The sequence below is a fragment of the Rutidosis leptorrhynchoides genome, chromosome 2 (assembly GCF_046630445.1).
Source record: "Rutidosis leptorrhynchoides isolate AG116_Rl617_1_P2 chromosome 2, CSIRO_AGI_Rlap_v1, whole genome shotgun sequence".
NCBI classification, from domain to species: domain Eukaryota; kingdom Viridiplantae; phylum Streptophyta; class Magnoliopsida; order Asterales; family Asteraceae; genus Rutidosis; species Rutidosis leptorrhynchoides.
In genome coordinates, this window is record NC_092334.1 from 255,921,425 (window position 1) to 255,947,237 (window position 25,813).

A 25,813-nucleotide genomic window follows, 5' to 3' on the forward strand; every position below is an offset into this window, starting at 1 on the left:
TATAGCTTCATGAATTGTCTTAGGTTTCGATGCTGTAACATTTGCCTTGACCTTTTTGGGCAAACCATCTTTGTACATTTCAATCTTCCGTTCTTCGGTTGGAACCAATTCAGGACATAGCAAAACTAATTCCATGAATCGCTGATTGTAGTTGGTGATTTCAGTACCAATAACCTTCAGACTTCGTAACTCATCTTCCAACTTCCTAACCTCGTTCCTTGGACAATATTCGTTGATTAACATTGTTTTGAATTCTTCCCACGGAGTATCATAAGCTACATCTCCTCCTACAGCCTTCACATAATTTTTCCACCACGTGAGTGCACTATCTTGTAAAGTGCACGATGCATACTTGGTCATGTCCTTTTCAACACAACCACTGATTTTAAACACAGTCTCCATCTTTTCTATCCACCGGGTTAAACCGATCGGTCCTTCTGTTCCACTGAATGATGAGGGCTTGCAAGCTTGAAAAGTTTTGTAAGTGCACCCCACACGAGGATTTGGGTTAACTGCAGCACCTCTTGCAGCCTCGACCCATAACATTCTGTCGTTCACTCGCTGATTGATGAGTTCCTGGATTTCTTGTTCCGTCATTCGATTCAATCGCGCCATTTCCTAATGAAAGAAAATAATTATTCACATGGATTATTATAGATGTAGTGTGTATTTATAGTACATTATAGCTTGTTAATAATATGAACCAGGTATTATTATAAAACCCTTTTCTTCTTATTAGCGTTTTATAATTATATCTAGGGTAGTACCTACCCGTTAATGTCCATACTTAATAGCTTAGTACAGAATCAATTACTACCATCTAAATAATACTTAACCATGGAAAATTATTGCATTTCACACTTCACTATTTTACATATGCTTATCTTACATCGAACATTAAACAAACCACACTAATAATATTATACAAAACATTATATGATCCCATGGTTTAATACGGCAGCGCATCGTTTGGTCTATTTTCTAGGACGTTTAGGTTCAAAGAATCGCTTAACGCTTATCCTGGCTGTCTGCCTATATTTTGGTTGTGGGACTAAAGAACTGGATGCCGGGATAGAACGAATAGGAATAGCGGGAATAGGGGTGGTAGTGTCTAGTGGAGTTGGTGCCACATCATCCTTACTAAACTCGGGATTTGAATTTTCTAATTCATTAGCCTTTCGTTTCTTTCCTAGTTCGAACTCGTCTTTTGTAATTTCCTGTATTTCTTCCTCGGGTTCACTTTCCTCCTCGGGTTCACTTTCCTCCTCGGGTTCACTTTCCTCCTCGGGTTCACTTTCCTCCTCGGGTTCACTTTCCGGGTTCTCTATAGTCGGTTCATCCGGAATTTGTGAGTCTTCCCCAAAGATATTATTTTCGTCATCGGATAGGTTAATGACTGGAACACCATCTGAAGATTCTGGTTCGGAGTCGCTGAACGTGATGATAAGTTTTGAGCCCGACATCTATCACACAACAACTAACCCATTAGTACTACATAATATTTACATATAAATTTTAACCAACAATGATAAGCAATGGTTTTTAAATCAAACCCGGTCAAAGTCCAGACTTACTAATGTATCCTAACGACTTATCAGTTAGACACACTAATGCAAACCTGGTTCGCTAAGACCACCGCTCTGATACCACATGTCATAACCCGTCCTTAACCATAAGAACGTGTTAGATAACGTATGATTTCATTGCGAGGTATTGACCTCTATATGCGACATTTTTAAAAGAGAAACTGCATATATTATACATTACAAACCATAACCATTATTTTTGTTACAAGCTTTAGACAATAAAAAGATGATTATCGTTTAGCGATAATCTTCGACTTACAAACTTTACATATAATGATAACAACACGATTTCGAGCATATTTTACAACACAAATCCTTGGGTATGCAGTTTTATTTTTGACACAAATATGCGTACGCAAGATCCTGCTCAAATTCAACATAATGCAGCGGAAGCTTTAGTAATCACCTGAGAATAGACATGTTTTAAAAGGTCAACATAAAGTTGGTGAGATATAGGTTTAATGCCGGCAGCAATATATATATATATATAGACCACAAGATTTCGTATATAAACAGTTTAATAAAAATATTCTAAGTGGTTGAGCACTTGGTAACCATACTTAACATTTAATCACGTCGCATATTCCCTTTATTATGAAATCTTACTACACCGTACCAAGTGTAGTCACGAAACGAAGTACTGTGCAACCGTTGAATACTGGTCGTCCAGTCCGGTTGGGGTTGTCAGGCCCGATAGATCTATCAACAGGATTCGCGTTTACAATACCGCTGTAAATAACAGTTACCAAGCTACAGGGAAGTATGCCAGTGGTATAACTCAACGTAGAATATATTTTTCAGTTACTTGTGTCCATAACGTAAAACATAAAATACATGTATTCTCATCCCGAAATATTTAGAGTTTAAAAGTGGGACTATATACTCACTTTCGTCTTGAAGATATATATATAATTTGACTTGGTCTCCGGTTGATATCACGAACCTATCCATATATAATATATCAATACCTTTTCTTTTTAAACAAACGCCACATATATATACTTGTTATACTTTTAATACTTTGAATAATTCCTTAGTCCGTAGTTAGCAGTTCGTTGTAAGTAATTCAATTTTAATGGTTCATTTTTAGATGTTTAATATACCCGCAATGAAATAAATAAAACCCCCAACGAAATAAATAAAACCCCATCGTATATGTATTGGTCGAGATTAATCTTGACCCACGGTACCGGTGTTGTCAAATGACGTGTTGCGTACATAAAGTACCGGTGTTGTCAAATGACGTGTTGCGTACAATCATGAAATTTTTATGTGTTATCATATTCATAGTAAAAATCATTTTTCCAGAAAATAAACCTCCAATTCAAAGTTTAAGATGGTTTTTAATTATCCAACCCAAAACAGCCCCCGGTGGCACTCCGACGTCGTAAAAACAGTTTTTAAGATAATCTTTGAAAAACCAAGTTATACCTTGTTAAATTAGCATATATTTAAGTTATATTACAGGTCTTGGAGTATTTTAAAAGTTAAGTTAGAAGGATCTATTTAGTTTGCAAACAAGTTTGAAAACATTCAAACTATGTTCTTGTTGTTAAAATTTTATACCACAAAATAAGATAGCTATATATATATGAATTGAATAAGGTTATGAACATAGATTCTACCTCAAGTTCCTTGGACAAGGTTGTTGTAAAAGAGGAGTAAGAACCTAGAACCAAAAGGGTGATGGAAGTGGATGAAAGATTGGAAGTAAGTTGGTGTTCTTGGAAGGATTTCTTGAAGTGTTTTTGTAAGGTTTTCTTATGAGGTTTAAGTGTTGTTTTTGAAGCTAAATGATGGGGAAAAATGCTTGGAGATGATCAAGTATGAAGTTAAGAGTATTTTGAGAGAGAAATGGAAGTGTAAGTATGAGAAAATGGGGTGAAGAAATGGTGTGCATGCATAAAAACGTTTTTAGGTTATAAAGGAAAAAAAAGATACCTAACTTTGTTTTCTTGCTAAATAATTCATGCTACTTGACAAATGGTTGGTTCCACATGTTTCTTAATCATTTAAGGCTGCTAAGGAGCAGATTTTTATTGGTATATACCAATAGTAAATACATCTAGAAGCTGCATATGATACGGGTACATATACCCTAGGTATACGTATAGAAATCTTTGAGAAAACGGAACGAGGATTCAAATATAGTTATCTTTTGTAAATATACTTATATTGTTTTATGTATTTAAGTCTTTAAAAGTGATTAAATACATTACTTATACGATATATGTATAAACATTATAGGTCATAAGTATTTAAGTCAAATAACGTTACGTATGGTTATCGTTTTGAAAACTTAAGTTAGTAGTTTCAAAATATACTTATAACTTATTGTTATTAATACAAAATGAGATATTAAAACATTCTTAGGTCATGTTAAATATGTATATATACATATATATACACAAACGTATAATTATCATATATTGTATAGTTCGTGATATCATCGGTCAAACTAGACGGTCAAACGTTGTGTAAAACTCTTTTCGAAAAACATAAGTCTCGACAATTTGGATTGCTTATCATGTTGGTAAGGTTTAATTTATGTAAATATTAATCTTATAAGTATAGAACGATCGAAAAAGTGCGGGTCGTTACAATTTCGTACGGTTGAATAAAGGATTTTTCGATATGAAATGATTTTCCGGTTATCGGGTGGTATTCTAATTACATAGAATATATATATAAATAGAGCAAAAGATTTCGTAGATTACGGAGGAATTTACGGAATATGCCAGGCAAAGTTTACAGTAACAGATAAGCTAAGATATGATTTAGCAGATACGCTAAGATATGAATTTTGTCTATACACTATTCATGCAATCAATGAAATAAGATGTGTCTAGACTAAGAATGATAAGCATGTTATTTTCGATAAAATTGATAAACAAAACTTTTGATATGCAGACACGGTCAAAGTCCAGACTCACTAATGCATCTTATCAACTATCAGTTAGACACACTAATGCAAGACCTGGTTCGCTAAGACCACCGCTCTGATACCACATGTGATGACCCGTCCTAATCCATAAGGACGAATACAATAACATATGATTACATCGCGAGGTATTTGACCTCTATATGATACATTTTACAAACATTTTATTCATTTTTAAAAGACAACCTTTCATAACATCGAAAGTTGACATGCATGTATACCATTTCATAATATCCAGCTTATAAATGACCTAATCTGTCATTTACTTAATAATAATCTCTATTGAACTCAACGACTTGAATGCAACGTCTTTTGAAATATGTCATGAATGATTCCAAGTAATATCTTTAAAATGAGCAAATGCACAGCGGAGGATTTCCTTAATACCTGAGAATAAACATGCTTTAAAGTGTCAACCAAAAGATTGGTGAGTTCATTAGTTTATCATAATCGATCTTTTCCATAATTTTAATAGACCACAAGATTTCTTTTATTCAATAATCATACACTCGCAAGTGTTTAAAAATCATTCATATGGATTGAACACCTGGTAACCGACATTAACATCATGCATATAGAATATCCCTAAAATAGAAATCCATTTGTATAATATAAACTCGAAGTACTAAAGCATACCATTTTCCAGTATGGGGGGTGTTAGTGCCCGTAGATCTAACTTTAGGATTCGCGTCAATTAGGGTGTCTGTTCCCTAATTCTTAGGCAACCAAGCTAAAAGGGGTGATATTCGATTCTATAATCCAACCATAGAATGTAGTTTCGATTACTTATGTCTATTTTGTAAAGCATTTATAAAAGTAGCGCATGTATTCTCAGTCCCAAAAATATATATTTCAAAAGCATTTAAAAGGGGAGTAATGAAACTCAAAATACTGTATTTCACTGCAATTGTGCATATGATGGAACTGACAAGTATAGGGTTGGCCTCGGATTCACGAACCTATATTAAGTATATATATTCATAGATTGGTCAATATCTGTCTAACAATTTAGGTCAGGTCATAGTGTATTACAATCCTAATGCTCGAGATTATCATGCAAAAGTCAACAAAAGTCAACTTGACCCAAAATGACTTTCAAAATCTATGCATGATTATAATATAACTTAAATATAGTCGTTTTATATATTTAATATATTTAACAGATTTTATTAGAGTAATAATATAATTCATTTATTAATAAATAAAATTTTATATTAAAATTTATATAATAAAATATACTTTTATATATCTTAAGTAATAAAATTTATAAAGTTCATTTAATATCATAAAAATATAATGATAGGTATTATTAATGTAATTATATTACATGTAGTAAAATATCTTTGTATTACATATTGATTTGATAAAATATTATCGATAATAACAATAATAAGTGAAAGTTGTATTATTTTGTTATAATAATTATTATTATTCTACTAATAAAAATAACAATATTTATATTTACTAATGATTATAATAAAATGATAATTCTAATCATGACAATCTTAATAATAGCAATACTTTTTAATATTAACCGTAATAATATTTTTTTATATAAAAATAATATTTCTATTCAAAATGATAATTTTTAATTAATAATAATACTAAAATGATAATAATAGTGATATTTTATAATAACAATGATATTTCTATTAAAAACGATAATTTTAATAAAAATGATGGTTTTAATATTAGTGATACTTTTAATAATAATAGTGACGATAAAAATAATAAATTGGTAGTTTTGATAAAAAAAAATATTAATTATTTTAATAATATTAATAATAATAATGATAATAATAATAATAATAATAATAACAATAATAATAATAATAATATTGATTATTAAATAAAAATAATAATAACGATAATAACGACGATAACGATAACGATAACGATAATCATTTTAACAATAATACTTTAAAATTATAGCTAATTTAATTGACGATATCTTTTAATCTGTTCATCAAACCACACGATATCTAAATTAAAAGTTTATAGTTTTTCGCCAGCTTTCCAACGACATGCATATCATATACCTTATCTCAATCGCATATGTATCAAATTCATAATTTATCATAAGTTATCTAACGACAAAATTAAACCTACAAGCATGTATAAACATATATACTCGAGTACTAGTCAGGGATACACTAATAATATATAAAAGTTAAGTTATGAGTGCTCACGTATCAATATTGAGATTCAATATTGCATGAAAGTACGTAGACGCAATGAAGATGATAAACACTAGATTGACCTTACGAGCATACCCCTGATCCACACCCATAACCACCATAGCTATAGCCCATAATTTCCTTAGCTCTATCCCACTCGAAAAAACTTATTTTGAGATCACGCGAGCAGAACCTCGTCGTAGTATTTTATGTATAATAATACTAATAATAATATTACTACTAATAATAAAAATACGATTAATAATAATATTAATCTTAATAATAAAAATAATAATAATATAAGTATGAATATATTGAGAGAGATATCGAGTGTGAATTATGATTCAGAAACTTAGAACGATCGAGCTTTTAAGCAATCTTTCCCACCTAACCCCCCCATGCGATCGCATGGGGCTTGAATGGTATAGCCATGCGATCGCATGGCTAAGTGAACATGGCCACATTCAACTTTTTAAACCTGCCGACACTTTATATTATTATTATATATATATTATATTTAATTTATATAATTATTTATATATTATATTAAATTCACGTGAATAGTTAATTTGTAATTTTTGTTCCGATAACTCGTACGTTGTAACTCGACTTACCTCTCGGTTTTGGTTTCTCGAACGCGTTTTCGGATGCTTAGAAAACTAGTACTTTTCATTACGCGACACGTACCTTTATTATTAACTAGACTTATAATATCGATAAACTATATCATGTAAAATATAACTTGTACGTTTGAGTGATATGGTCATTTGCTTTTATAATCCGATGTCTCGTTATATATATATATATATATATATATATATATATATATATATATATATATATATATATATATATATATATATATATATATATATATATATATATATATACGTAATAGTTTATTTTAAATCAAGAAGTTTTACAATAAAATTAATATTATAATTTATCATATTGTAAAATATAGATATATATATTTTTCTTTCGAAACATAAATTTGAAATATTCATTTAATAATATAATATTTAGTTTTCAAAACTAATTGTATTTCCAAGTTTATCTTATAAATTAAAATCATTTCGAAACTATCATTTAGTAAACTTTTATCTTTTCGAAATAAGAAGTATATTTGCAAAATTATAATACAAAGCTTTAATTAAGTTCTTCAAAATTCATTAACAAAATATCTTATTAAAACGTTTTGATAATAGAGTTCTTTTTATATTGAAATAGTTTTAGTAATAAATCAAATTAATATGATAACTTTTGTTTTCCAATACTATTATATATTTAAGAATCATTTTGTTAAAAGGTTAAAATAATTGAAATCATTATTTCGTTTTTGGAACATAAAATTACATATAATAGTTTTTAAATTACTAAATATTGAAGCGTGAGATCAAGTCCAAAGGTTAAATCATTTTAAGATAAAACGTCGATACTTATTCCCTAATTTATCTATATCCCATAACTTACTTTCACATTAAGTTAAATAGTCGACACATATATAGGACATCGAACAGGAATTCCACTAACCCTTGTCTAGTTCCGTTAATTGACACTTTGTCCTTACCCGAAGATCACTTTACCATTATTTCCGAATACCGTTAAAAAGAAAAAGTTTCCTAAATCAAAGTGGACCTCTCAACAGAGACTGGTAATCATATCACAATGTATCAGATAACTCAATCAATTGATATTATCTTATAATTCTATTGATAAATATATTAAACTTATATCGAAACAAATACGTTCATGTAAAGTATTATTCATTCAATACTTTGATAACGTTTCCAAGTCATAAAATAGATCTCATAGCTTATATTCATATCAACTAAACCGTTAAATGTTTTATTAATATATCTCAAATTAATAATCACACATATGTATATATATATATATATATATATATATATATATATATATATATATATATATATATATATATATATATATACACATAATAGTTCGTGAATCGTCGAGCATAGTCAATGGGTAATTGAATAAATAAACATAGTTCAAAGTTTTTGAGATTTCAACATTACAGACTTTATTTATCGTGTCGGAATAATATAAAGATAAAGTTTAAATTTGGTCAAAAATTTCCGGGTTGTCACAGTATATGCTTGTAGTCAGGCTGCACGGACGTCGGGGGTATGAGACGTTGCTTTCTATTCAAAATCTTCAAGTCTAGCACATTACCTAGTGACATGTATTTGACAGGGGCGGTAGGACAAGTGTAATAAATACAAAGTCACTACCTATTTACGAGCCAGCTATTTATAATCTCGGCAGATTAACTAACAAAATCATAGTATGCACTTTCTTTAACCTCATCTGGAGTATAAATTTTATCGCATTTATTTATCTTATAAACTAGAAAAACCCAAAATTAGGAAATTTACAACTACTCCTCCACTTTAGAACTATCCTAAGCTAATAGGTTCGATTCTGCTGACTTCTTAAAAATACGACCATAGGTCATACTTCCCTTACTCACCATAATAAGGAGTGGTATGATTTAGGCCCCGCTAAATATATATTTAAAACTATTGCCCCTTCTGGTAGCTAATTCCGACGTGTTGCGACTTAACGACACCGCATATATAAAATCGTCAGTTTTGTTCATATCACACAATTGAAAAACATCTAGATTTCCATGGGCTCAACTTGGACACAAACCGATTATTGACATCATCCTCAGCCAAAATTTAACTCATCCTTTTTCCTATCGGGAGACCCAGATAGATGAACGGGAATGAGCGCGAGGTACATCCAAACCTACTTGCCATGTCTGTGACATCTTTATTAGATCCAACACCTTATACCTTACTTTTTTCAAAGTTAATATTTCGTCCCGAAGCTACACATAACCATTGAAGAATGAAAAATAAAATTTGAAGCATTATCCGAGGACCAATTTCCGAATAATAACACATCGTCCACATATTGTAAGTGTTATAGAATCAAGTTATTGAAACCCACCAATCCTCCCTTGAAAATGTCGCATGAATTAGCACCGGATAATGCTACACTTAAAGCTTCCACCACTATGATAAACAAAAAAAGGAAGAGTGGGTCACCTTTACGAAGCCCTTTTTCCAACGAAAACTCTTTTGTGGCACTCCCATTAATAAGAACCGAGGATCTACATTCGAGACAACCCCGGATCCAACTCCTCCATTTCGTCTCGAAGTTCATTTGAGACATAATGTTGTCGAGAAAGTCCTAATTGGTGTTGTTGAATGCCTTTTCAAAATCAATAAATAAAAGAAAAGCCTCACTTTTCTCCCTTTTAACCAATGCACCATACCGTTGACTATAAGAACATTATGTATAGGGGAGTGATTCGTACACCACTTGAAATTATCCATACACCACTAAATATGCTTTAGAGTTGTACAGTACAACATTGTATTGCATATTTAGTGGTGTATGAATAATTTTGGTAGTGTACGAATCAACACCCGTATGTACAAGCTGAAGTCCCTCAATAAATGCAGTCTATGTAGGGCCAAATTTTTTTTTTAAATAACATTCTTAAGTCAATTCGCCAACATCTTGGATATGATCTTATACAAGAAACCTATAAGACTAACAGGTTGGGAATCATTTAAGGAGACAAGATCATGTACCTTCGGAATTAATGAAATAAATGATAAGTTACGACCCTGCGAAAGTTCCAAAACTCGAAGAACTTCTGCACACAAAGGACAATATTAGTTTGTACAATATTACAATTTTTTTTATTTCGTAAATTAAAGTTGAAGTTAAAACCGTCGGGTCCCGGTGCTTTGGACCCTGAAGTATCCCATACAGCTGCTCTAATTTCATCCACTGTGCAGCTACTTTCCAGCACCTGATTATCTGTATCAGAAGGTTTGGCGAAATTGGAGTTGGTGAACGATGGTCTGCAACGGTTAGTTTGTTTAAATCGCTCTAAAAAACTTGACCAAATATTAAATCATTCTAAAATAAATGTTAACTTTCCAAGTGACAACTATAATATTTTAGTTAAGGATGGTATAATAACTACATAGGTTAAAAATATGTTAAAAGTCGATGAATAAAAATTGTATTAAAAAATAAACATTATTAGCAAATAAACATTTTATTAATAACCAATTACATATATTAGAACCTTTGGATTTGTTTATTTAGTTTGTTTGTTTGGTTGCTTAGGATTTGTTTCGTCGGGTATCATGTTTTGTTGTAGTTTTAGCATTTTTCTCTTGTTTAGTTTGGTCGAATTTTTATATTTGTATTGGGTTATTTCATTATTTAATGAAAGTTTCTCCTTTTATATAGGTATGGTTTTTTAGGAGAAAAATGAAGACTAAATATACGATTACAATAAATAATTAATAAAAACTTCTTTTTTTTTGGAACAGCAGAAGATTTTATTAAGATAAAAAAAAATCCTAGCAAGAAGCTAGAAAAAAAATAACGTGCAACAAAACTTACATAGTGTCCAATGGGTTTTGCAACCACACGGACCAATTAATCCTAGCTTTTTTGTATCTAGAGAATAACCAAAAGAAAGACGTAATAATAATGTTATCTAAAACATGAACAACTTTGAAGCTAGGATCCTTAAAGATGTAGCAATTTCGAAGCCGCCAAATGTTCCAAAGGGAAGAAAAGAAGATACTACTCATAACTAACCGTTTGTTTCCGTGAATAGGCAAACTGTTGAACCAATACCACATGTCGTCCATCGAGTTCCAAGTCGGAATAACGATGCCAATCCATGAACCAATGTTAGCCCATATTTGTCTACTAATAGTACAAGCAGCAAACACATGAAATTCTGTTTCTGGATTCACTTCGCACCACACACATGAAAGATTGGGGAGTAAAACACCCTTGAGCACAAGATTATCCTTTGTAGCAAGACGATGCATCTTTAAACGCCAAATAAAAATATTGATTTTAATCGGAAATTGAGAGTACCATACAGTTGGATGAGCATAAGAGGCCAACGAATGTTGGTCAATCATCACTCTTGCTTCGGCAACATTGAACATATGAGCAGAATGACCATTACAAATCCAAACATCAACATTAGTAGATAAAGAAACATTTAGAAGGAGATCGAGCAGTTGGTTAAAGGAAGATAATTCAATACCACCACGAGGATCACGCCTCCAAAACCATGACCAAGCGCCTTCGAAAAAACGATCTGCAACAGTGTCTGATTTTCTTTCATCTAAAGCTAGTAACCGAGGGAAACGATCAGCAAGAGGGATCCCCTCTAGCCATGGATCAAACCAAAAACTGGTAAGCGAGCCGTTACCCAACTTGATAGAGATGAGAGAAGACTGAATTTGGTTGCTTGTGTGAATTTCACACACGCATTTGCATATGACAGCCCAGGTTCCAGAATAGTATTTATTTGAAGTAATGACACCTCCACGAGTAGCTCCATGAATCGCAGTAACCACCTTAACCCATAAAGCATCACTGTTTACTAGAAACCTCCATCTCCATTTGTAGAGAAGGGCACGGTTTAAGGAAGCAAGACTTGAGACATTTAAACCTCCCTTATCGTAAGAATTAAGTATAAGTCTCCAATTTATCCAATGAATTTTTCTAGCATTATCCTTACCTCCCCAAAAGAACGAGGCACGCAAAGACTCCATCGATCTAATAACGTTAGACGGAGCTTTGAATAACGACATGTAATAAGTTCCAAGACCGCCGAGAACCGATTTGATCAATGTAAGACGGCCACCAAAAGATAACATATTTGCCTTCCACGAAGCAAGACGTTTCTTTATTTTTGCAATGACTGGATCCCAATTGGCCGCTTTTGACATGTTAAGGCCTACAGGAAGACCTAAAAAATGGAAAGGTAAAGATGCATTTGAACATCCCATGATCCCGGAAAGACGAGCCACTTCACGCTCGTGAACACCAATACCGAAAAGATTGGACTTACGGAGGTTTATAATCAGACCTGACACCGCAAAAAAACATCCGAGAAGCGTAACTAGATTCAAGGCATTTGTATCATCCCACTCACCTACAAAAATGGCATCATCAGCATAAATACAGTGAGAAACAAGCTCCCCACACTGATTATTCCCTACGCGAATGCCTTTAAACGCCGAGTTACACATGGCGTCTTTCATCGCAGCAGAAAGGCCCTCCATTCCAATTAAGAACAGGAAGGGGGATAAGGGATCTCCTTGGCGAAGCCCACGTCCTATTTTGAATTCAGACGACGGGCTGCCATTGAGAAGGAGGGAGGCGCAAGAAGACGTAAGACAAGCTCGTATCCAACTAATCCATTTCGCATTAAAACCGAGATTAGAGAGCATAGAAAAAATATACTCCCAATGAATAGAGTCAAAAGCTTTGTCAAAATCAACCTTGAACAACATTGCCTTTTTATGTCTCTTTTTACACCATTCAACGACCTCATTGATAATGAGAGGACCGTCCAAGATTTGACGTCCTCTAATGAAAGCTGTTTGCTCGGGACTAATAATGTCATCAATAACCTGTGTCAACCTGTTTGCGAGAAGCTTCGCAATAATTTTGTACTGAATACCAATAAGACTGATCGGTCTGTAGTCTTGGACATAGATTGGATTTTCTTTTTTCGGGATCAGAGAAAAAAACGAGGCGTTGCATCCACGAGGAATACGACAACTATTATCGAAGTCAAGAATCATGCTATATATGTCATCTTCAATCATATCCCAAAAATATTTAATGAATCTGAAAGAAAAGCCGTCCGGTCCAGGCGCTTTATCACAACCACAAGACCAAACCGCGTCTTTAATTTCTTCTTTAGAGAACGGTGAGCTCAAGAAGATAGACTTGGCACCAGAAAGCTTCTTCAAATTGCTACTAGGAGTAGCAACAGTAGCACAACTCCCATGTGCAAATTTATCCGAAAAGAATTTAAGGAAAATGTCTTTGACTCTCGAAGGCGACGTCTCCCATATACCATTGTGCATGATGCCATTAACTTGAAGCTTTTTACGTTTCCTATTTAGTAATGTATGGAAAAAGGAAGAATTTTCGTCCCCCATACAATTAGCTAGCTTCTTATTTTTTTGAGCCATGTTTGCAATATCAACAGAATCAATAATCGCCAAGTCTTTAAGGATTTTGATTCTTGTACTAGCAAGAGTAGAAGGGTCAGTAGCATTACAAATTTCAGCGTCTACATCTTGAAGTTGCGACATAAGAGAAATTTTATCAATAACAGCCTTCGATCGCGATTTAATACTCCATTCTTTCAGCGCCAATTTCACTCTTTTAAGCTTATCTTTGAATTTGATTTGTGGGTTTGAGCTTAAATAAACATCCGTTTTGTTCCACGTTGATTTCACCGTCTCTTCAAATCCTTCGATCTCAAACCAAGACTTGAACAACTTAAACGGAGTGGGACCGTAATCCCGAACCTCGTTGCAAAGTAAAATAGGACAATGATCGGACCAAAGATTAGTGAGAATAGAGCCCACCAAGTTTGGAAACGAGTTTAATAAACCATTGGAAGCAAGAAACCGGTCTAACTTGGAGCGTTTGGTGAAAGATTTGTTGGCTCTTGTGTATGATCTACCACCGAGATGAATATCCACCAGACAGCCGTCTTCTATGAACTTGTTAAATGCTTCAGCGGTACGGTTACAAAAAACAGAACCCACACGTTCAGACATGCTGCGAACAGAGTTAAAGTCGCCAAAAATGAGATATTCCCCGGTATTTGAAGCCATGAAAGAAATGATAAATTGCCATAATCTTTTCTTTAAAACGAGGGACTGCGGAGCATAAATGTTCATGAGGTAGAAGGTATCATCGCAATTGATGAACTTTCCTTGAACAATAAGCAAATTCGCAAAGGAGATTACTCTGTTACTAGAAAAAACACGAGGATCCCAGACAGTAAGAATCCCCCCGGAACGACCCCGCGCACTCGAGGAGGCCACTTTAAAATGAAAATTTCCCCAAAATGCTTTGACCGCGAAATAATCAATAGTACACATCTTTGTCTCTTGAAGACCGAGCACCGAAATAGAATGATCATTACAAAGTTTTCTAACCCAATTTTGTTTGGATTTATATGACATCCCTCCTCCAATGTTTAGCGAAAGACAATTCATAAAATAGTGTTAAAACCACCCATACTTAATATAACAGATTTGTGATCTTTAGTCATGTTGCCCAAATCAAAACCGAGTATCTTTCCAAACTCTACATGCTTATTGAAGATGATCTCTGGTACATCAGTAGAGGAATTGTGACCTGAATTGCTAACCGATTTATTGCTGAACACAGGAGAGTGACGCCTAAGGTCATCAGTAAAACCCGGAGGTTTTGAAAGAGAGGAAGACGATTTTGATCCCTCAGGTTCACTTATGACAGATTCGTGAATCTTAGAGGGAGGTGATGCATGTTCGTCGGATAGCGATGGATGACCCATCTTACCCTTATCAAGATTGCTAGTTACCTCTATGAAATGATTTTCAAACAAGAACCCTTAGTTGCACCACTTTCATGAAAATAGATCAATTTGTCAATTCAATTTTAGACCTCCTAAACTTGGTCCAAAACCCCCCCAATACAAAATTTCTAAACACAATAATACAAGTATATTCGATGATATGAAATGAGAGTATAATTATTCATTAGAACTCATAACTTATGGGTCATAGGCTCATAGCACAAGCACATCATAGGCTGTACATATCCTGTTGTAATAAACCGGATTAATCCCCGATTACTCATTTCTAAGAGCAATTCGTTCCGATTTTTCAAAATCCGTTTAATTAATCGGTCAATGTCGATTGATGGGTCAAAATCAAATTTGCTAATCAAATTCGGTCAAAATCAAAAGTGGTCAACATTTTACCACGAATTTAAACTAGAACTTTAGAGTTTTTAAAAATAATGAATAATTTTAGACAATTTTGTTAAAGTTTATGTTTATGTTTATGTTTATGCTTTTCTTCTATATTCGCACATATAATTTTGAAATTTAATACTTAAATGTATAAAGTACAATTCGATTAATCCCCGATTAATCTCAGAATTGCCGATTAATCCTTCCGAAGTCCCGACCGATTAATCTCCGAATAGCGAATTTTGCAACCTTAGATATACCCATCAAAAAAGGGTGTCATACAATTAAAGTAGACCCAATTTTGTAAAATATAAAGAGTGACGTGAATTTGAGGGCGGAACTTGAAGTGTTTTTCTGGACACATGACCTATGATTATAATTTTTATGAGGAGCGCTTAGTGTATAATTTTATCAGTCTTCCATACTATAACTAGCAAATTTGTAAACATAGTACTAGCTAGGGTTATCATTATAAATTTGTTTATTATTATATTAATATATATCGCTTGAATAATTCTGAGGGGTCACAATTTTTTATTTTTTTTTCTTTCAGTAAAATCCGTTTTTTGACATGATTTAATAATTACACAAATTAAACAAATTTTATAAAAGTGCATGGTATGGTTATAAATTCTACTTTACTTTTTCATCAAGAGATGGTGAGTGAGCATAGAAAGTTCACATGAGTTACCTTGAAATTTAGTTTAATTGTAATTAATGAAAGAACACTAGAAATACCAAAATATGTATCTTCAAGTGTGACCTAATCTTTGGAATAATAAATGAATTACTTACATGTTCCTCTTGTGATATAATTTTAAAAAAAATAAAGTTATCATAAACAACTGCACCATTTCTTTTGACCTTATAATTTGTGTTAAATGTCTCTTTACTCATCTACCCCACTTGGAAGAATAACACTTCCTTCTTGTATTTCAAAATAATAAAACATGAATGATGGGATGTCTTGTGTGTGGGCCTTCACCACTAGTTTCACCACTAGTTTTTTTACCTTTAGGTTTTTGAGAAAGAACTTCTTCTACATTCACTACTGGTGCATTCCCATACTTTACTGCTTTGTTGAAGAGCTCTTGAAGTTCAGGTTTCAGTGTATAGTTGATACCACTTTTACCTTTTCCAATAAAGTACTGCAGTATCTTCATCCATTCACTGAACCCTAAGGTTCTCAGTTCAGTGTAGTCTATTCTTTCCTGAACATTACTTTCTCTGCTGACAGAGAAAGCCCTTTTTGTGCCTTTGTGTACCTTGATGATCTTGCTTAGATTTGATCTTCTGGTTAGCACATCACCATATTTGCTCCTATAGTAATGATCAGATAATTCTATTGTTCGTTCAGTTTCTATAGGAGCAGCAGCAGGTGCTTTCTCTGAAATGACCCGTCCTAATCCATCTGGACGAATACATTACATTTGGTTACATCGCGAGGCACTTGACCTCTATATGATACATTTTACAAACATTGCATTCGTTTTTAAAAGACAAACTTTCATTTCATCGAAAGTTGACGGCATGCATACCATTTCATAATATATTCAACTATAATTGACTTAATAATAATCTTGATGAACTCAACGACTCGAATGCAACGTCTTTTGAAATATGTCATGAATGACTTCAAGTAATATCTCTAAAATGAGCAAATGCACAGCGGAAGATTTCTTTCATACCTGAGAATAAACATGCTTTAAAGTGTTGAAAGGACCCGTTCATATACATTATAAACGATTCACAATAGTTGATTTCATTGCGAGGTACTTGACCTCTATATGATACATTTTACAAACATTGCATTCGTTTTTAAAAGACAGACTTTCATTTACATCAAAAGTTGACGGCATGCATACCCTTTCATAATATATCCATCTATAATTGACTTAATAATAATCTTGATGAACTCGACGACTCGAATGCAACGTCTTTTGAAATATGTCATGAATGACTCCAAGTAATGTCTCTAATATGAGGTAATGCACGGCGGAAGATTTCTTTCATACCTGAAAATAAACATTGTGACACCCCCAAATAGGGTCTGGGGTATTTGTGTCTAATTATATCAAATCACAGTTGTATAAACGAGAACGACTCTACATGAGACGTTTTGTTGAGTTTTGCAGCGGAAGATAAATATGTCTTTAATTGATATGATATGTAATGAAGACTCCAAGCATAGCAAGCAATCATCATCAAAGCAGTAGATATACAGCGGAAGTAATATTTAAGTACCTGAGAATAAACATGCTTAAAAAGTCAACACGAGGTTGAGTGAGTTCATAGGTTTGAAATAAATAATGATTTCAATAATAGATATAGACCACAAGATTTAATAAAGTAGATCTCGCAGATCCAAAAGTTGATCTCCCGCAGGATCAAAAAGTTATGCCAGTGCGTGATATTTAAACTAAACGTTGTTTGCCCTGTGACAAGTTGTTCTGTCCTTGTCGTTTAATTTTATTATCAAGTAATACAAAGACTTAGTCAAATGTATCGGGGACGTTACTCCCGATAGGCCTATCCCCAATAATTAAGAATGCCGCGGCAATTAAAAATATCACTGTAGGGACTTAGTCGGACATAGCCGGGTAGTTGGTACTGATATTTAGACTAGACTTTCAAGTTTGCCCCGTAACAAATTATTGTTTATACTTGTCCGTTGGGAATTTGCTGGTCATAGCCCAACATATCACAGTTTAATAGTTGGTACTTGTATTTAGACTAGACTTTCAAGTTTGCCCCGTAACAAGTTATCATTTATACTTGTCGGTTGGGGACTTGCTGGTCATAGCCCAACATATTACAGTTTAATAGTTGATATGTGTAAAACAGTTATAAAAGTTGCGCATGTATTCTCAGCCCAAAAATGTAAAGAGTAAAAGGGATCATATGAAACTCACGATACTGTATTTCGTATTTTACGAGTATGATGGCACTGAACAAGTGCAGAATTGTCCTCGGATTCACGAACCTATATCAAGTATATATATTAACACATATACTTATAATCGAATAAGTTTATATATATTATTTCAATTGTTATATATTTCTGTATATATACTTTTATATATATATATATTCTATATATAAGTATAAAATGATTTTAATAACGATATTGAATAAAGAGCTATAATAATAATAATACTAATGATAATAATCATAATAAGGTTTTAAAAATAATAATAATATAGTTTTGATGATAGCAAAAATGTTAATTTTTGTATAAATGATAATAACGATAATAATTTTAATAATAACAATACTAATGTTAATTATAATAATAATAATGGTAATATTATATTAATTTTCATAATAGCAATGATAATAATAAATTTTAGGATGATAATAATATTATTGATAGTAGTAATAATTAATACTAGTAAAAATGATAGTAATAATGATATTAATAATGAAAATGATACTTTTAGTAATAAAAATGATAATTTTATTAGTAATGATGAAACTAATAACTTTAATGATAATACTAACAATATTATTAGTAATAATAATGGTAATGATAATAATAATCATATTAGTGATAATGATAATTATAATAATGGAGTTTAGTATTAGCATAATAAATAATAAATAATAAATAATAATAATAATAACTAATACTTATGTTAATAATTATATTAATAATAAATGAATGATAATAATAATAACAACAATAATAATAATAATACTCTTAATAATAATAATCATAATATTAATATTAAAATTAAAAAACTACCTTAAAAAGGTTTCAAAAAAAAATTTATGCTGTGGCCATGACTCGAACCCGTGACCTCTCGTAAACTCGACAACCCCTCTAACCATCCATGCTGCTTGTTCTTTCTGTTTTAACCCACATCTATATTTATATAACCCGTATTTTAACTGTTTCTACTTCTTCTTCCTCAATTTCAGTTGGCCAGGATAAAACCAACAAATTTTCGTTTTAGACTTTTAAACAAGATGTATTCAATCTATAATAACCTTTGAATTACTTGAAACGTAAAAAAAAATATATTTTTGCTGCTACTGCAGTCGCTGAAGGGAACAAAAAATAATAATCATGATTTTGATTTTTAGGTGTTTTTATCTAGTAATTCCAACATGAAAAAGATTTTAAATGATTCCAAGAAACTAATGGATTCGTCAATTTAACTTGAAACATCACAACGAATCCAAATTTCTCGATGAACACTCGGTTGAATTTTTAGAAATAAACTTTGACCTCAAAATTTGAATTCGATACAAAGAATTGGAACCTAGGATTTTGCAGATAGATTGAGTGGATGATTACTAACAACACTGCGTTTAAGGATTTTGAAATGAATTTCTAAATCGAGCTTTTAAATATTGAGTTCAAGAACAGGGTATATAAAATAAATAAACAAATAAATTTGCTGTATGAACTGGTACCAATTATAATTTACAATTGGTGATAGAGAGTTGAATGAATTCACAATATAATCGATACATTATATAACTTGAAGTTGTCGACAGAATTTGATCAATCCAGCACAGAACAAATAAAAAAAAATAAAAAGGCAGTTCACGATTACTTTAAAAATTTTTATCACGATGGATAAATAAATAAATAAAAGAGAGAGTAGGTCAATAATGCAGATTCATGATTTGTTAAATAAAACAAAAAAAACAGTTAGTGATAATACCTAATTTAGGTATACACCTTTTTCATTTTATTTTATTAATATTAATATTAATAATTAATAAATATAAATATATTAATAATAAAATTTTAATATTAATAATACAAAAATAATAATAGTAATAGAATTAATAATAATAATAATAATAATAATAATAATAATAATAATAATAATAATAATAATAATAATAATAATAATGATAATTAATATCAAGTTTTAATAATGATATTAATAATGTGCTAATATTAATAACAATAATAATTTTAATAAAAATGTTAAATTATCATTATTAATAATGATAACTATATAATGTTAATAATACTAATATTAGTGACAATAATAATTTTACTAATGATAATAATATTAGTAATGATAATACTTAAATGATAATACTAATAATAATGTTAATGATATATATCATGTTAATGATATTACTAACCATCATAATAGATGATAAATAATAATAATAATAATTTTGATAATAATAATAATAATAACACTATTAATAATAATATTGTTTTTGACAATACTGATAATGATAATTGTAAATGATAATGATGAGTGATAATAATAATATAATAATTTAATATTAATATATAATTATTTACAAATAATGGCTCGTGAATCATTAGAATTAATTGAGGTTAAATGAAATCATGTAAGGATTTGTTTAAATTAACTCGAAAATTTCCGGGTTGTTATAAACATGCTTTAAAGTGTCAACCAAAAGGTTGGTGAGTTCATAAGTTTATCATAAAACAATAAAATTCATCATTTTAATAGACCACAAGATTTAAATGCTGCATGGTACAAATGGGCCCGAATCCTATATCCACCTGTAATGTACATGCGATATCTTTTAAATACAGTACACCTTTCTCATGTACGAAATCATCTTTCATATATCTTAGTAACCGTACACATATCTCGTGCACAAAAATAACATACACATAACCAGTGTATAAAATCATTCTCTCGATACATAACATTCACTTTACTTTCATAGCTTGGCTTGGTAACCGACCTTAACATATAATACGCATAATAATATCCCCAAAACAGAACATCTTGTCTATATAATAATCATATAAACTTCGAAGTACTAAACACCACGCCCACTAGCCCTTCCGTCTAGTAAACATTCTGGGTGGGGGTGTTAAACCCGGTAGCTACCTTTAGGATTCGCGTCAATTAGGCGTGCACTAATTCTCAAAATTAGTGATGTTCCCTAATTCTTAGGTTACCAAGCAATAATAATCAGGGGAAAAATATTCATATCAATTATGGCAATTATCACGTCCACATAATTCAATGGTGGCAATTATCACGTCCACATAATTCATTCGAGGAATGTTTTGCTTGTGTCTATCTCGTCAAACATTTATAAAAGCATTTCATGTATTCGCAGTTCAAAATGTATTTCAAAAGCATTTAATAAAGCAGTTGTAAAAGTAGCGCATGTATTCTCAGTCTCAAAAATGTAAAGAGTAAAAGGGAATCAAATGAACTAACCATACTGTATTTTGTAGTAAAAATACATAGAACGACAATTAACAATGCAGGGTTGGCCTCGGATTTACGAACCTATATTAGTTGTAATTATATTAAAACACATAATTGAATTCGAACAACTTTATATATATATATATATATATATATATATATATATATATATATATATATATATATATATATATATATATATATATATATATATATATATATATATATATATATATATATATATATATATGTAAATTCATTAGTTATATCCGTTTTATATTAATAATATATATATTTCATATTTTCATTAAAAATATTAATTTTGTTAAAAATGATAATAGTTATAATACTTGATTTTACTAATAACGGTAATAATTATATTATAGATAATAATAATGATATTTATAGTAATAGCTGTAAAATATTAATTTTATTGTTAATAATATTTATGATAGTGATAGTAATAATAGTAATAATAAAGATAATCATAATTCTTCAAAAATGATAATTTTTAATATGTATAATAACTCCAGTCAAAAAGTTAATTTTAATAAAAAGATAGTTTAAAAACAATATGATAACTTTGATAGTTTTCATTAAAATGATACTTTTGGTAATAATAATTATAATAGTAATAATACTGATACTAATATTAACTACAATAATACTTTTATTACTAGTGATAATAAGTTTAGTAATAACAACGCTAATAACTATATTAATAATAATAATGTTAATAATACTTATCCTAATAATAATAATAAAATGGAAAAATCATATTTTTTAATGATGTTAATAATATTAATTATAAATTTTAGTTATAATCATATTATTAATAATGAATGGTTCTTAATACTTATTTTAGCATTTATAATAATAATACTTATAATACTTGTAGTAATAATAACAATACTACTAACAATAATAATAATAATTACAATCATAATAATAATAAAACTAATAATAATGATAATAATAATAATAAGTTTGATATTGGAACTACCTTTAAGGCTCAAAAAAAAATATATCCAACTGCCCACGCCGGGACTCGAACCCGCGGCCTCTCCTTTCCCACAAACACAAACCAACCACTACACTGACGATTACATCTTTGAATTATCCCCTACACTTAATTACTTTAAACCGGATCTCTGTTCATCCATCCAACATCACGGCCCAACAGTTCACGAGCCCAACTGAAATCATCATGAGGATCTTGGCCCAATCACACTTAATCAGCCCAATCATTCTTTCGGCCCAAATATATTTTCACAAGCCTAACTAGTAATTTCAAAAAACGGCCCAACTGCACTCTTATTACTAATTAAAAAAAATTAATGTCGTGGCCTAGTTTCGAACCTAGGACCTCTCGCTCACCCAACACCCCCTCTAACCATCCATCTATTGTTACTTTTCTGACTTAATCCCGTTTTTAATTATCTATAAATTGTATATACTTGTTCCCTTTTCTTTTTCAAAAACCAAAACCCAGAACTATTCCTTTATCTTCTTCCCTTAATCAATTATCAATATTATCTATCATCATTATCTAATCCTTATACTTATCATCATCGTTCATCCTAACATTCCCATCATCGTTTTAATCATTCAACGTCATCCTTATCATTCTAATCTTCCATGATCATATATCATAATCATCATCATCGTAAAATATATGCTACTGTAACATCATGACCGTAATCACTAATTATCGTCTTCGTTAACATCATTATCATCATAGTTTACGTAATATAGTAATACTTTCAGCATTTAAAATCATAACAGACAGATTACCATATCGAAATATCGAGTTCGATATCATCACAATCATCATCAAGTCGTCATCATGCATCTCTTCATTAAGTATCATCATCGTTACCATCAATATTCATCATCATCTTCGTTGTTTAATCACCATTGTAGCATCGTCATCATCATAATCTTACCCACTGTAACACCATCGTACGACCGTCATATTATAATCATTTCCATCTTCAAAGTTTCATTTCACCATCTTCATCATACTCGCTGTACCATAACAAAGTAGGAAAACGAAAGGAAACATGAGAGGGAGAGAGAAAGAGAAGGTGGTTTACTTCGGTTCTGGGTTTACAATGCAATAGAATACATGGAACATGCTGCGTGTGGTGGTTGTTCGTGTGCTCTGGTGGTGGTGGTTCAACGAAAATAGGGGTGGCGAATGGTGGACGTGAACCAAAGATAGTTGGGTTTGATACTCGGTTATAGCTGCCACAATACTAAAAAAAAAAGTGGTGAGGGTAGTTGGTGAGTTTAAAAATGGTATTGGTGACTTGGTTGGTTTCCATATGAATCCATATATCATATCCAAAATTCTATATGTACGTATATGTTTAGATATTTAGTTAGTGGAGATCAATCACAAAAAGCATCCTATTTTGATTGAATCAATTAAGATACAAATCTCACGGATAGCTAACAAAAATATTTTAATAATAATATTAATAATATAATAAGAACGTGTAAATATATTAGCCGTCGTCTATTACGGACTAAATTTCGTACCCCGTTGTTAAACATTGGCGGATAAAAGTATTCAGAAAAATTCCATATTTTTAAATTAATTATATTTATTTATTTTGGTCATTATGGTATAACATTTGATCATTAATTTATTAAATAAAAAATACATCAACTGTCCCTCTCATTTATGGGTAAAATATAAAAAGTGTTAAAATTAAATAATTATGTCCTAAATATACTTTTAATAAGCCTATAACTTATATAACTCATTTTCGTATCACCGTTTATTTTAAAATCAAATAAGTTCCTTTTTAACTCGTTTACTATTAATCGAATTCACAATTGAGCGTTACCGTTGTTTACTAAATAACTTCGAAATCACAAAATACATTTAATATACTTTTTTGTACATATATATAGATCTATTTTATATAATAAATTTTAGTATCTCTTATATTATTTTATAATTTAAATCATATATTAAATCAACTATATTTCAAAGAATTATATATATTTATATATTTAAATATATATATATATGTGTATTTATTTATTTATATGTAATAGTTCGTGAATCGTCGGAAATGGTCGAAGTTAATTTGATTGTATAAAAATAGTTCAAAATTTTGAGACTCAACATTACAGACTTTGCTTATCGTATCTGAAACATATAAAGATTAAGTTTAAATTTGGTCGGAAATTCCCGGGTCGTCACAGTCAAGGTTGGAGAATTCGGATCTCGGGGAGATCTCTTTTGGACTTTTTAGGGAGATCTCGGCATCTCGGAATAATCTCGGGGAGATCTCGGACGTTGACTTACGTTGACTTTATAGTTTTTTTAATAAAAAATATGCATACAAACATAAACATATGTATATTTATATACGTTTTTACGAGATTTTACAAAAATATACGAGAAATGAGCGAGAAAATCTTAGAAATTATGAATTTTACAAGAAAATCTTACAAATTAGCAAGAAGATCCGAGAAATCGTGGCTTTAACTAAGTTTGACCCCGTTAACCTAGAAATCTCGGGAGATGAACATCTCGTCTCGGTTTCCTTCTAAAAACGAGATCTCGTGGGAGATCTCGGGGATATCTCGGGAGATTTACAACACTGGTCACAGTACCTACCCGTTAAAGAAATTTCGTCCCAAAATTTGAGTGGAATGGTCGTGGATGACAATAAGTATGTTTTTGTGACACATATGAGTTGATAAATAGAGTTTTATCATCAGTGGTTAATATGGATACAAACAATTTGATTTTTACGTAGAGTACGAGTGAAGCTATCACAAAAGAGTGACATGATTAAATGCAGGTTCATCTTAACCGGTGACGTAGTCACTGTTGATTTCCTGAATTCAAGGGAAAAGATAGAACTATCAAGAACATATGTTCTTTGATGTGTTAATAGATTAGATAGAACGTAAGAGTCGTGTAACATGGCACATGATGATGTTATGGTTTGTGAATCATCACGTTTCATTAGAAACACAGCATGACTTACTGTAATATAATCACGTTGATCAAGTGTCATTATATTATACTAACTCATGCATTAGTTCCCAACACTACT